A 13,094-nucleotide genomic window follows, 5' to 3' on the forward strand; every position below is an offset into this window, starting at 1 on the left:
TAGACAAAACCTTTAATAGAAAGCTAATATTTAATTTCCTAAAATAACTTTAGGTTAACCAAAGAGAACAATCAAATCACAAGGAAAAGAAAGAAACAAAAGAACACAACTTCGAAAAAACATATTCGAAATTCTAGAACGTAAGCCTCTTGTATTTGGTATTATTTCCATAAATAACTAGCATGATGCGGAAATAAAATTTACTAGTTATACCTTGTAGAAAACCCTCTTGATCTTCTACCGTATTCCTCTTCTAACCTCGGACGTTGTGTGGGCAACGATCTTCCGAGATGAGAAACCACCAAGCACCTTCTTCTTCTCCTAGCTAGGTTCGGCCAATCACAAAGAAGCTTCACCAAGGACGAAGAACAAAACACCAACCAAACTCCAAGGGATACAAGCTTTCTCTCCTTCTTCTTCTTCTTCTCCAAGTAGTATCCGGCCACCACAAGAACTCCAAGCAAGAGATAAGTTTCGGCCACCACAAAAGAGGAAGAAAGGTAGAGGATGGCCGGCCACCACACCAAGGAAAAGAGGGAGGAAAAATAATAGAGGTTGTTCCCATGAAGGCACCCTCACCTCTTCTTTTATATTCCTTGGCCTAGGCAAATTAGGAAATTTAATTACAAAATTTCCTTAATTCTTTTTCCATGTAAAGAAAAATTATTTTAATTAAAACAATTTTCTTCTTTTAAACACAATGGCCGGCCACTTTAAAAAACAAAACAAGGAGAGTTTTAATTAATTAAAACTTCCTAATTTGTCTCCAGAAATTTTATAAAAAATTTCTCCAATAATTTTTATCCCTTTTATGATTGGTTTATAAAAAGAAATTTCTATAATTTTAATTTTTCAACATGTGAATAATTTATAAAGAAGAGAAATAAAATATCCTTTCTAATCTACAAATAAGGAAAGAGATTTAATCTCTTTCTTTAATCTTTTGTAGAGACTTATAAAAGAGATATTTTAATTTTTAATCTCTTCAATAAATTATATCTTTCACATAAGAAAATTTGAAAATTAAAATTCTTTTTAAATTAAATAGGGCCGGCCACCTAAGCTTGGGTTCAAGCTAGGGCTGGCCACCCATGAACCAATGGTTTGGCCGGCCCTAGCTTGATCCTCAAGCTAGCTTGGCCGGCCCCTATAACATGGGTATGAAGGTGGGTATAGTACTCTATAAATAAGAGGCTACGATAGGGACCGAGAGGAGGAATTGGTTTTGGTCTCCCGATAAAATTAAGCATCCCGTGTTCGCCCCGAACACACAACTTAATTTTATCAATAATAATTCATTCCACTAGAGAACTATTATTGAACTACCGCACCAATCCCAAATTACATTTTTGGGCTCCTTCTTATTATGAGCGTGTTAGTCTCCCTGTGTTTAAGATATCGAATGTCCACTAATTAAGTGAGTTACTGACAACTCATTTAATTAATATCTAAGTCCAAGAGTAGTACCACTCATCCTTATTATCATGTCGGACTAAGTCCACCTGTAGGGTTTAACATGACAATCTTTATGAGCTCCTCTTGAGGAAATTATCAACCTAGTATCTCTAGGACACAGTTTCCTTCTATAATCAACAACACACACTATAAGTGATATCATTTCCCAACTTATCGGGCTTATTGATTTATCGAACTAAATCTCACCCATTGATAAATTAAAGAAATAAATATCAAATATATGTGCTTGTTATTATATTAGGATTAAGAGTACACACTTCCATAATAACCGAGGTCTTTGTTTCCATATAAAGCCAGTATAAAAGAAACGACCTCAAATGGTCCTACTCAATACACTCTAAGTGTACTAGTGTAATTATATAGTTAAGATAAACTAATACCTAATTACACTACGACCTTCCAATGGTTTGTTCCTTTCCATTATGGTCGTGAGTTACTATTTATAATTTACTGATAACATGATCCTCTGTGTGACACCACACACCATGTTATCTACAATATAAATTAATTGAACAACTACATTTATCATAAATGTAGATATTTGACCAATGTGATTCTTATTTCTAGATAAATGTTTATACCAAAAGCTAGGCTTTTAGTATACACTCTAACAATCTCCCACTTATACTAAAAGACTAAGCTGCCATATCTGCTGCCATACATCTGATTCCCAACCCTTCAACATGTCCATCAAAAGCTCTCGCCTTAAGGACCTTAGTGAAAAGATCTATAGGTCATCATCTGATGCATTCTAGGCAGCAACTTCTCCTCGTTTATACGATTTCTCGTATTGGGTGGTACTTGCGCTCTATTTTGTTTACTTGCCTTTATAGACTTATGGTTTCTTCGAGTTTGCTACTGCACCAATATTATTACAATAAATTGTAATAATCTTTGGACAAACCAGAAATCATATCTAAGTCTATCTTGAGGTTATTAAGTCATTCAGCTTTTATGGCTACCTCAGAGGCTTGCCATATACTAAACTTCTATGGTGGAGTCCAGAAAAACACCTATGCTTATCACTCTTCCATAGTTATGACTTTACCTCCTAAAGTAAACACAAAACCCCGAGGTTGACTTATTATTGTCCCTATCCGATTGGAAGTCAAAATCCATGCAACCCACAAGGACCAAATTAACTGCCTTGTAAGCTATCATATATTCTCTAGTGCCTCTAAGGTACTTCAATATATGCTTTACTACAATCCACTGTCCTTGTCTAGGGTTATTTTGATATCTGCTAACTATGCCCTTGGCAAAACAGATTTCTGATCTCGTGCATAGCATACATTAGGCTTCTGACAGTCGAAGCATAAAGAACTGCCTTTATTTCCTTTATCTCCTTTGATGTCTACAGAGACATATCTTTAGATAAAGTTACTCCATCCTGAAAAGTTATGAAACCTTTCTTGGAGTTTTGCATGCTTAAAACGAGCAAGGATTTTTCTGATATATGAAGCTTGGGATAAGTAAAATATTCTTTTCTTGCGATCACTTATTACTTTGATCTCAAGAATATATACATTTTCCCAAGTCCTTTATATCGAATTATTTGAACAACCATACCCCTACTTCTGACAACATTTTGATATTGTTTCCAACTACCAAAAATATTATCTACGTATAGTACAAGAAATACCACCACGTTTCCATCACATCTTTTGTATACACAAAACTTTATCCGTTTACTCAATAAATCCATAGGTGTGGATTACTTTGATAAACTGGATGTTCCAAGACCTTGAAGCTTTGTATCAGTCCATAGACTGATTGAGCTTGCACACAAGATGCTCTTAGCACTTTGTAATGAACCCTTCTGGTTGCTTTATATGGATGCTTTCTTCAAGACTTCCATTAAGGAATGCTGTCTTGACATCCACTTGCCAAATAGATAAAAGAATCCGGATAGACTTAAGCATGGCTACCAGTGAAAAAAGTTTCCTTTTTCATCAAGCCTTGCTTTGAAGGTTTCAACCTTCCTGTCTATCCCTCTTTTCCTATTACAGACCTTTTACACCCAAAGGCTTTTACACCACTTGGTGGTTCTATAAGCTTCCAGATTTTATTAGAATACATATATTCTAATTCTATTATTCATTACTCTTTGCCAAGATGCTGCATATTTATCTTGGAGTGCTTCGTCATATGTCCGGAGATCAGGTTTATGTCCTTCAGGGATCGAGTCCAAAAACTCTCCCAAAACATGAACCTATTTAGGTTGCCTAACAACCCTCCCACTATGACAAGACACTTTATGCAATTGTGTATCATTTGTGATACGTGTTGCAATTTTCTTGTGGTATCTCATCTTGTACAGTTGGTACTAGGTTAGACATGTCCTTTATTATTTCCTTAAGAACAAATTTACTTATGAGCACGTGGTTCATTATATAGTCCTTTTCTAAAAATCAGTCATTGATGCTAACAATGACCTTCTGATTTTTAAGACTATAAACCTACTTTTGTTTATCTAGGATAACTTACAAACAAGTGAACTCCTATCCAACTTATCATTGTCTCTCTTTAACATATATGCTGGATTACCCGAATCTGAATATGCTTCAAAAAAGGTTTTCACCTATTCAGCAATTCTATATGAGTAGAGAGTTCTAACTTGGAAGGTACTATGTTCACTTTCGTTTTCAGAGTTTATCCTTAAAACAAATTTGGTAATTTTCTGAATAACTCATCATCTATCTAATTATTCCATAAGAGTCCTTTACCTTCTTTCTACTACACCATTCTGTTGGGGTGTACCAGATGCAGTTAGTTGGGATTGAAATCCAACTTCTGATAAGTGACTCCTAAAATCTCTCAAGAGGTACTTGCCACTACGATCTTCCATAGTGACTTTTTACTTTAACATTTCTCCGCATCAACCTTGTACTCTTTGAACTAATCAAAGTACTTAGTCTTGCGGTACATTAAGTAAATTTATTTGTATCTTGAATAGTTGTCTATTAAATAGACAAAATATTCAATACTACCTCTTGTTTGGATAGTCATAGGATCACACAAATCAGAATGAACCGTTTTCAACATATCTTTGACTCCATACCCCTTGGACTTAAAAGCTTCTTGGTTATTTTCCTTCCAAGTAAGACTCGTAGGTTGGAAAGATTTCCACTACCAATGAACCCAAAAGTTCATCAGCTACCAATGAATCCTACTCAAGTATAACCTAGCTTTAGATGCCAAAGATATAATTGGTTCATTTCCGAAGGTTGCTTTCTCTTAAAATTAGAAGATGTGTTACTAATTTCCATTTGTTGCATCGTGGAAGTTTATTGGATTATAAATTGTCAACCATCATACCAGAATAGATAACTTTCCTATTTTTCTTGATAACAACTTTGTTATCAAAATAGACATAATATCTATAATAGTTTAGAAACTGAAATCAGGTTCTTTCTAAACTTGGTACGTAAAGACAATTACTTAAAATCCATATTTTATTCTTATCAAAGGATAAACATCTCTCACTGCAACAGTTACCACTTTTACAGTAGTGCCCATGTGGATGGTGATTTACCTTTCATTTAGTTGTCGGGTTTCCTGGAACCCTGCAATGAATTGCAGACATGATTAATGGCATCTTGTATCTACACTCCAGGTTCTGGTAGATAACACCACTAGACATGTTTCAACTAATGAATTAAATACACCTAAATTGTTCTTAGTTCTAAGAAGACAGTCTACCTTAATGTCCAAGTCCTATTTCCAATCATTGCAATTGGGACTACTAAGTCTTTTTCTATAGTATGACTACTAGGGATTGACAAACATCCTAAGAATCACAAAAACATTTGGTCAAGATCAACTCCTTAAAATCTCCATGAATTTTGTGTATACAAAATCGAAGGAGATTTTATTCATTAATTTTATTATCTCGTCAACTTTACTTTATGACGAATAAAATTAATAGTTGATCTGTCTTTGATCAAATATTTGGTCAAAACTCTTTGAATTTAAAATAACATTGATTCCTCAAACAATATTATTTAAATTTACCAACACCTCAAACACCGTGAATTTTGCATGCCACGTTAGTGTAGACGTATACAAATTCAACATTTGTAAAAGGAGGGTTTTACCCATTAACTATCTTGTCAACGTATCTTTATGACAAATAAAATTATCTCAAACACCGTTAATTTTGTATGCCACGTTAGTGTGGACGTATACAAAATCAATCATTTGTAAGAGGGGTTTTAACCCTTTAATTTTATTATCTTGTCAACCTAGTTTTATGAGAAATTAATAGTTGGTTTCATTTGGTCACACAAATAATAACAGTGACTCCGATGGGGAGGATACTATTAGATGTGTCTAAGTGTATACCATTACTTGACACTAAGTCCATTAATAAGATTATGCCCCTTCCGTTGGGGAAGATCACACGCTCTTAATTAACTTCCTATAGTCATCCAAAATGGAAGTCTATTCTAGTGATCCACAAACAAGCTCATCCGTTATGGAGGAAGGCACTCAGAGCCAACGCGCAAGCTTGTTTGCATCACTTACAAACCAGTAATGGAGACCATGGGATTTACTTAAAAATCCCTCTCCCACTTAGTTATTTATAAATGAGGAATTTTAACTATGCTAGCCTACTAAATATGTAAACCAACATGCACACACAACACAATATAAAAGCAATAAATAGAAAATCTAATTTTCAACTATTATGGCTTTTATCTCTAGTTGTCCTCCGTGTGTTGTCATCCCAAGCTGCTGCCATATTTGGCCACCGCTACCGGGTCTAGCTGTCGCATCCATCTTGCTCCTAGTTCCGCTGCGCCTCTGGTCCTCAGAAGGTTCCACGCTTTGCAAGATTCGATCCGCGACATAAATAGAATTTTACATTTTTGATCCTATATTCCATAAAAGGAATGTACATGTATCTAGATCAAAAATAAAATCCTAATAAAACTAAATACAGCTCCTGCTGTATTTTATAATACAATCATGCACACACAATAAAATGCCCTTGACATGTCCAAGGGTCCAATCACACACATAATAACTATAAGCCATAATAGTTGGATCCTGCATCCACAAAGTTAGCACATCCTACTATTAACCTGCCTAAATTATGTATGACATGTGCATAATTAAACTAATACCAAATACACAGAGGCAAAACCCTAGCTCTGATACCAATTGTTGGTTGCTACTCGGAAAACCTATAGGTTCCACTGTACAAAAATTTTGTACAAAGGTCTGAACCTTTTCCTAGCTACCATGTGTTCTTTTAAATTAAATTTTGGATCGCCTGCGGAACTTAACACGTTTGATCCAAAACTTAATCTATTTGTTCCTTTAGGTTTTGACTTGGATCTCCTGCGGAACTTAACACGTTCGACCCAAGTCTCCTTAAGTTATTAATTCCATTAAATATTAATTTCCATAAAAGGTTCCCAGTACTGACGTGGCGAGGCACATGGCCTTCTTGGATATGGGAGCAACCACCACCGACTAGACAAAACCTTTAATAGAAAGCTAATATTTAATTTCCTAAAATAACTTTAGGTTAACCAAAGAGAACAATCAAATCACAAGGAAAAGAAAGAAACAAAAGAACACAACTTCGAAAAAACATATTCGAAATTCTAGAACGTAAGCCTCTTGTATTTGGTATTATTTCCATAAATAACTAGCATGATGCGGAAATAAAATTTACTAGTTATACCTTGTAGAAAAACCTCTTGATCTTCTACCGTATTCCTCTTCTAACCTCGGACGTTGTGTGGGCAACGATCTTCCGAGATGAGAAACCACCAAGCACCTTCTTCTTCTCCTAGCTAGGTTCGGCCAATCACAAAGAAGCTTCACCAAGGACGAAGAACAAAACACCAACCAAACTCCAAGGGATACAAGCTTTCTCTCCTTCTTCTTCTTCTTCTCCAAGTAGTATCCGGCCACCACAAGAACTCCAAGCAAGAGATAAGTTTCGGCCACCACAAAAGAGGAAGAAAGGTAGAGGATGGCCGGCCACCACACCAAGGAAAAGAGGGAGGAAAAATAATAGAGGTTGTGTCCATGAAGGCACCCTCACCTCTTCTTTTATATTCCTTGGCCTAGGCAAATTAGGAAATTTAATTACAAAATTTCCTTAATTCTTTTTCCATGTAAAGAAAAATTATTTTAATTAAAACAATTTTCTTCTTTTAAACACAATGGCCGACCACTTTAAAAAACAAAACAAGGAGAGTTTTAATTAATTAAAACTTCCTAATTTGTCTCCAGAAATTTTATAAAAAATTTCTCCAATAATTTTTATCCCTTTTATGATTGGTTTATAAAAAGAAATTTCTATAATTTTAATTTTTCAACATGTGAATAATTTATAAAGAAGAGAAATAAAATATCCTTTCTAATCTACAAATAAGGAAAGAGATTTAATCTCTTTCTTTAATCTTTTGTAGAGACTTATAAAAGAGATATTTTAATTTTTAATCTCTTCAATAAATTATATCTTTCACATAAGAAAATTTTAAAATTAAAATTCTTTTAAATTAAATAGGGCCGGCCACCTAAGCTTGGGTTCAAGCTAGGGCCGGCCAATGGTTTGGCCGGCCCTAGCTTGATCCTCAAGCTAGCTTGGTCGGCCCCTATAACATGGGTATGAAGGTGGGTATAGGTGGGTATAGTACTCTATAAATAAGAGGCTACGATAGGGACCGAGAGGAGGAATTGGTTTTGGTCTCCCGATAAAATTAAGCATCCCGTGTTCGCCCCGAACACACAACTTAATTTTATCAATAATAATTCATTCCACTAGAGAACTATTATTGAACTACCGCACCAATCCCAAATTACATTTTTGGGCTCCTTCTTATTATGAGCGTGTTAGTCTCCCTGTGTTTAAGATATCGAATGTCCACTAATTAAGTGAGTTACTGACAACTCATTTAATTAATATCTAAGTCCAAGAGTAGTACCACTCATCCTTATTATCATGTCGGACTAAGTCCACCTGTAGGGTTTAACATGAGAATCTTTATGAGCTCCTCTTGAGGACATTATCAACCTAGTATCTCTAGGACACAGTTTCCTTCTATAATCAACAACACACACTATAAGTGATATCATTTCCCAACTTATCGGGCTTATTGATTTATCGAACTAAATCTCACCCATTGATAAATTAAAGAAATAAATATCAAATATATGTGCTTGTTATTATATTAGGATTAAGAGTACACACTTCCATAATAACCGAGGTCTTTGTTTCCATATAAAGCCAGTATAAAAGAAACGACCTCAAATGGTCCTACTCAATACACTCTAAGTGTACTAGTGTAATTATATAGTTAAGATAAACTAATACCTAATTACACTACGACCTTCCAATGGTTTGTTCCTTTCCATTATGGTCGTGAGTTACTGTTTATAATTTATAAGGTACTGATAACATGATCCTCTGTGTGTGACACCACACACCATGTTATCTACAATATAAATTAATTGAACAACTACATTTATCATAAATGTAGATATTTGACCAATGTGATTCTTATTTCTAGGTAAATGTTTATACCAAAAGCTAGGCTTTTAGTATACACTCTAACACGAGGTAAAGGGGATTCCCTTTTGCATCCATACTTAATTATCAACCACCAAATCTCTATCCACAATCATCTTCCCCATTTCGACTAAGGGTGAGTATTCGATTAAAACTAAATCAAATCAAAAGGATTTTTTTTTGAATTAACCAAATCGACCAAATTTTTAATAAAAACTTATCAAACATAACTGATAAATATCAATTAATTCGATCAAAAACTGAATTAACCGAATTAATTAATATTTTCTAATTAGGGTCTAAAACTTTGGTCTGACTTAATAAAATTTAATTTTGGTCCAAAAATTTAGTTTATTTAGTCTATTCGGTTTAAGCAAATAAGGAATTTTAAAACCGAACTAGAACCAAATTAATCGATTATTTTAGAAAAAAAACTAAAATTATGCAAAAACTATTTTTAAATTAGGTCGGCTTGGTCGATTTGTTTTGTTTAACCAAACTTTTGTTCACCCCTAATCCCAAAGCATCAACCCGACGCCTTCTTCCACGAGGAAATCATTGTCGATTCCATCTTCCTCAAGCAAATTACTACCGAACATATCTTTAAAATTCACACTATCGGAGTAAAGGGGATTCCCTTCTCTATCTACCTTCCACCGCTGGTAACCAATTAGGAATCTCCCAAGGGATCGCATGCCAACATCAGAGAGCTTCACCTTCATTCATCACAAGAGAGGAAAGGGAATTCCCTACCTCAACTGTACCTCCTTATTCATTGGCACATCATCCTGAACTGATGACTTCTCCTGAATCCAAATCAGAATAGCACCATCGAAGCTTTCTTGATCGCCATCTTTATCTTCTTTAATCGGTCATCCTTTATTCATCTGAAGAAGGAAAGGGGATTCACTTCCTCATTGAGGAGACCACACCATAGATCTGGTCATCATCATCATTAGCACATTAGATTCAACCATCTATTTTATCTCCTCCATCCATACGTTGATCTTGATGTCTCAATTTGAATTATTTGTTTGTTTGCATAAGTTTTCTATGATGCATGTAGTCAGATTTGGGTTAGTTGAGTAGGATTTGTTACTTTCCTTATTTAGATTTCAATTGGTTTCTCAGTTGCAATATGATTGGTCCAATTTCCCTTATGTTTGTGTTACATTAGTTCATGCATTCAAGTTAGTTCAATTCCAATAACATCTTGTTTATGTTACTTATTAATATTGTTAATGAATTGGTTGGATTGTAGGATTCACATAAATTAGAATGCCTTGCTTTATATTTCCATGCATTACTTTATGATGATAGTTTAGTTTGGTCACATTCATATGAGTTGCATTGCTTTCCATTTATTATTTACCATTCCAAAATAATATGAAATCCTAGAATTTATCATCTCCGTTAACATTCCCAGTGAGAGATGACCCAAATTACTCTATACTCATTAATGTAGAGGAGTTCAATATTCATTTGAATTGGCATTCGTAGTATAATATATGAGTGGTTATCATACCATTCCCTCATATTAGCCAAAGTAAAGGACGACAAGAAATTTGAAAAATTTCTGGAGATGCTTGATAACTAGCATTTTGTCATGTAATTTTATGGCTTAATTTTCATATTTAAATCCTCTCATATGGTTAATTATTGATTCTTATTATGTTTATTGAGTTAGATTCATATTATGAGTTTTGTTATAATTCTTCCTATTTTTATAGATTTTTACTTATAATTATACACTTTGATCATGTAGGGATTGAACTCAAAGGTGGAGCCAAATCTAGCCACCACATCTGAGCCCTCTATTAAGATCTGAAGCAATTTAATCAAAGGGTTCAAATCTGATCCATCATGGCCATTCATTTACATTTGATTGATTTGATCCATTTATTATGATCTTGGATGATCCAAGCTGTTCATTCTGATCCAACTATCCTGATCGTCCATGGGAATATGATTGATCTAGACCATCTGACCAGATCTGATCTCATTCGTTCATCTAAGTTTAAGTCATGTCCAACCATCGGATACAAAGAAAATAAAACTGTGAATGAAGCATAGTGCAGGGTCCTCTTCTTCGGCTAGATCACGACCTTCTTCTTTGCTTCACCCTTGTACGCCCGACGCCACAAGGATCCCCATCGCTGGCGTAGGAATGGGGATTCCCTTCCTCCAATCGACCACCGATCTTTGTTCCTCCACCTCCCGATCGCCAGTGGCCATCATCCTAATGAAACTTCCGAATTCAGGAGCCATCCTCCTACCGCCGGCCCTCATCTCTTCCTCTCTAGATTGGGGGAGGAGAAGCTTACCTTGGCACAATCGACGCCAACCTCATCTCTTCCATCCTCTGGCCACCATCAATCCATCTTCTTCCTCTCCCGGTTGAGAGATGAAGCAACACCTTCCTCCACCGGCGACTCCTCCATCAGATTCGGTTACAACACTTCATCTTCCCCTTATTATAGCGATTTTGGACAAAATCTCCTTGTTAGTTTGTTACTTTGTGTTTGGTTATTACTCTGAGCATTGATCGATTACTTGAGTGTTGAGTTGTAATGTAGTTGTTAATTCCATATTGTACGTATCTAGCTTAAATACATTTATGCCTACAACTTGTTCGATGGAATGTTTCTTAGACTTTAGTTTTAGTTCGGTAACTCTTTTAGTTGTTTGCATGTCTTTATTAATGTTGAATCAATTATGTTTGTGTTCTTCCTTTGAATGCAATTAGGGTAGATTGGGATTAGATTTTATTACTTGCATTGTCTTACATTTATTAGGATTAAATATCATTACTTACATCCTCTTTCATTGCTTAGTCTTAGAACCCAAAATCCAAACCCCCATTTAATCTCAAAATACCAAGCAATAACATTTGATCCTAGATTTATCATACATTGCCTACATTTCTTGTAAGAGACGACCTGGGTCATGCCCTATACTATGTTAGTGTAGTTAGGGGGTTCAGTATTAATTTGAATTATAATCATCCGTAGTATGACATATGGGTGGTTATCAATTTTAGTACTGTTGTCGGAGAATGTTAGCGGTGTTTGATAATTTTAGGATTATTTTTTCCATTTTCACATAAAATTTGAAAAAAAATTGTGTCAATTGCATTCATGTTTATATATCCATATATTTGATCTTATATGTTTCCTATATCTTTTGATCTCGCTTGTTTAAGTGTTTCAATATAAGAACAAAAAATTTCTTTGATCATAGATCATATTCTCAGTAGTTTGAAGATAGAATGGTGAGCAAGTTGGATGAAATAACTTTATATCTTAGATAATACACAGCAAATCAATTCCAACATAACAAACCATGCAATCTCAGTGTTACCAGCCTGAACCTCAGTGTTATCAACACATAACTCAGTTCTATCAGCCTAAACATCAGTAATATCACCTCAAACTTAGTATTATCAGCCTAAATCTCAGTACTACCCACTATGGAGTAGTAGAATAGGTATGAGTCATTTTCAAATATCTATACTTCTAATTGGATGGATAATTCACATTTCAGGTATGAGAGTGCACAAAGTCAGCTCACTAAACATTATCCAGCATATCAGAAACCACAAGGATTTCAGGATGATCCTATGCCTACATGGGCACATCTAGTCCAACAAATTAATCCAACTCCCTGGGGAACAACTCAAAAGTTCAGTGAAGAAGTTCATACCCTCAGTCAACTAGATTGGCAAGATTTGAAGGATTTTATGTAGCAAATGATTGAGCAGCAAGCAACTGATGTTGCTCAGGCAGAACAAGAAGTTATTGAGACAAATCAAAAAAATACAAATACAGTTGGATTACATTGCAGCATCCATCAGCAAGCTACAAGCACAAGGCTTCGGCGAGAAGATAGATTGTAGAGCTTGTGAGATGCTTGACTCTGATTCCGTTGCTCTACAAGATTCCTCTAGTTTTTTTATGTGTGATATTATAGTTATAGATAATTCTAATATTGATGATACTGTTGTTACAAATTTTGGATGCAAAACTTTGGCTGACACTATTGATATTACAAGAATTGAAGTTGTTGATGATGAAAGTGTAAGGACTTG

This window comes from Zingiber officinale, chromosome 2B (assembly GCF_018446385.1).
Source record: "Zingiber officinale cultivar Zhangliang chromosome 2B, Zo_v1.1, whole genome shotgun sequence".
Lineage (NCBI taxonomy): Eukaryota > Viridiplantae > Streptophyta > Magnoliopsida > Zingiberales > Zingiberaceae > Zingiber > Zingiber officinale.